This window comes from Lissotriton vulgaris, chromosome 11 (assembly GCF_964263255.1).
Source record: "Lissotriton vulgaris chromosome 11, aLisVul1.2, whole genome shotgun sequence".
Lineage (NCBI taxonomy): Eukaryota > Metazoa > Chordata > Amphibia > Caudata > Salamandridae > Lissotriton > Lissotriton vulgaris.
In genome coordinates this window covers 749,570,567-749,573,515 of record NC_141699.1, presented here as the reverse complement: position 1 = coordinate 749,573,515, position 2,949 = coordinate 749,570,567, and the positions used below count along the sequence as shown (strand labels likewise).

Here is a 2,949-nt window from a genome sequence, read left to right as displayed (position 1 = left end):
TGAAGGTTTTGATGGAGCAAAATCTTGATAAAAATTAAATCCCACGCTTTACAAAGAAGACAAACGTAGGGGGTAAACTGAGATGGGGAGGGATGTGTGGTGGGAATGCTGAGAGAGAAAATGACAAGATTCCTTTAAAAATGTACAGTAATTCTTTCTTTATTCTCGAGGTTGCTATAAACAATTCAAAACTAAAATCCTGTTGGGAGGAAGAATTGGTTTTCGACTCTGCAGTTTCAATAGGAGATAAGGTCCAATGTTTTTCTTTTCAAAGTTGAAGTCCAGTTCTAATTCAACTTCCGCATTTAAAAAAAAATCTTCGCCTTTGGCAAATAAGGTTTCCTCCCTGTGCTTACGAAACAAGCTTAATGCACTACTGAGGGACACATAAAATACTTGGGCATTCACATCTCATCTGACCCTTGAACAGCTGATAACAGATCATCCATTTTTTTAATACTGTAAACTCACTTTTTTATGTAAGTGATCCTTGTTTTATTTTTTATATGAGTATCCATATTTTTCCAATGTGGTACCACAACATTATGATTTTCTCATGTTTTGTCTTAAATATAAAGTATTGTTGTTCCTGTAATGCACCTCAGTAAGAGGTTTGGTGTAACAGCTGAGAAATTAATTCTAATCTTGGCATAAAGATGTCACCTAAAATGTGTGATCCTGGGCAAACCGCTTCACACCCGTGATGTTTTTCCTTAGCTGCCTAAACCAGGAAGCGCTTAGAAACAGACAGACCATCAGCATTCAGCGCTATAGTGTAATGAACCGGGCAGACCATTTTGTTCAGATTGGAAACTACAGGAGGTGGTTTGATCTGCCATAGCGCTGTATCCAAGTCCTCGCACTCACTCTCCACATCCGGGGGTTCCGATGAGGCCCTGGTTGCCCAAGCACTTCTTGCAGATGCAGGCGACAGCAAACAGCAGGTAGAGCAGGCAGCAGAGTCAGGTGAAGAAGGAGGCGGCCAGGTAGATGTGGTAGAGGCTGTTGTGCTTGTATGCCGACACGCTGCAGTACTTGTGCTTCAGGGTCTTGTGGATCGTGATGCCGGCGGCGGTGGCCTGCAGGCAGGTATGCAGGGCGTTGTGCGCGGTGTTGGTGGTCAGCCAGCTCTCGCCGCCCAGGAGGGGCACCAGGTCCTACTTGTCCAGGAGGGTCAACAGGTAGAGGGGGATGGTCAGCAGCCAGAAGAGCACAGCCACGAAGAGGGCGAATTGGATGGCGCCCTTCTACTTCTTGAAGGCAATAGTGATCCAGAGGGCGGCACCGGCCAGGAGCTGCAGGACGCGCAGCACCCCAGGAAGCTCTGCAGGAAGGCCCGGTTCACCCGCAGGGAGCTCCTCGCCGCCTGCGAGGGTGGGTGTGTCGGTGTGGGCGCGTGCTCTGGAGGGGGTGGGTAGGGTGGAGAGGGCATAGCAGGCAGCGAGAAGTCAGGCTCCTGGCAGGGACTGCGCTGCCCACCTAGGACTAGAGTCTAAAGAGACAGCCCACTGAAGTTCTCCTGAGGAAAGTGTTCTGTCCGAGCCCAAAGTTTCCGAGAAGAGAGCGCGCGCCAACAGCACCAAATCTGGACACGAGCGAGTTATCTCTGCAAACAGCCACCGCAGAGAACTGATTGATGTGAGCGCGAAACTCCAATCAGAGAGATGCCCAGCAGCCTCTGGTGAGAAGGGAGAGGCCCCAGTGAACACGCCCTCCGATCAGACAGATGTCCCTACAGGCGGCCTTTGGAGAGGAGAGAGGGCTGCCCGGAAGGGGCGCTCAGGCAGCAGGGTTCGATTTTTTTTCTTGTTTGAAGGGTTGAAGGATCATTTCTGTCAGTTACCAGGGCGCCCTCGGTTCCTTCCTTCCTCCCTCTCTGTGCAGCTGTTGCTGCCTAGAGTGGGGCCTGTCCTGCCCCTGTAACCTAAAGCCTCGCCCCTCCTGACATCACTGCTCGCGAAACCCACTCTGCATACTTTAAAACAAGTTTAACAAAGAGAGGAGGAGGCAAAAGGGGAGGTGAGAGAGGAGGGAGCCTGCGCCTGTTTCCCTTGCAAGAGCGAGCAGGAACCATCTGTTAATTACAAACAGATGGTTTCAAAGCTCGCTCCCGCAAGGGAATCGCCAAACATGCACGTGTTGCCATTCAAAGCAATTCAATGCGTGCACATTTTTGCCCTCAAAACAGAATTGATTACAAGAGTTCCTCCTATGCAGTGCATGCACGCTGCATAGGCGAGACCTAAAGATCTCTATTACTTATCTTATAATGCATTGTAATGGCATGCGCTGTGATAGTATGCATTGTAATGGCATGCATTGTAGCGACATGCGTTGTACTGGCACGCGTTGTAATGGCATGCGATGTAAAGGCAGTTGCGTTGTAACAGCTGCGTTGTAAAAGCAGTCCGATGTAATGACTGCGTTGTAATGGATGTTTCTCATGGGGGAGAGGATACACCTCTCTAGGCTCGTGGTATGGATACAGACTACAGAACTGCCTCTAGAAACAACCTCTGCCGCCTGAATCTGGGAGAATTTCTCTCATCCTGCCATTACTGCTTAATATCTTCCAAGGGGCATGCCCCCTACTTCGATGCATTATTAAGTCAGTAATTTACTGCCACAAAAAAGGAATTTGAGTGTGCTTTCAAACCAATCACAGATGACATTGTGAAAGAAGTAAATCTGAAGCCCTTCATCGTGAACAATTGTTACATTTTAATGACTGATGATAGATTGTATGGCTTGGGTGCGATTCTGATGCATGAAAGAAAGGAAAAAGAAAGAGTAGTAGTAGTGTGTGCTTCTCGTGCTCTTAGGGGGTCTGGAAAGACTTACAGTGTGATTGAAAAAGAAGCTTTAGACTGTTGATGGGCTATTGTGCACTATAAAGGTACAAAATTACATTTGTGATAGCCTTTTGAGGACATACCACATGACAAACAT

At 48.1% G+C, this 2,949-nt stretch overlaps 1 pseudogene; it reads right to left on the bottom strand.

The window, feature by feature from the left end:
* Window positions 1–863: 863 nt before the first annotated feature.
* Window positions 864–1,432, bottom strand: LOC147683448 (MARVEL domain-containing protein 1-like; annotated as a pseudogene).
* Window positions 1,433–2,949: the final 1,517 nt, after the last annotated feature.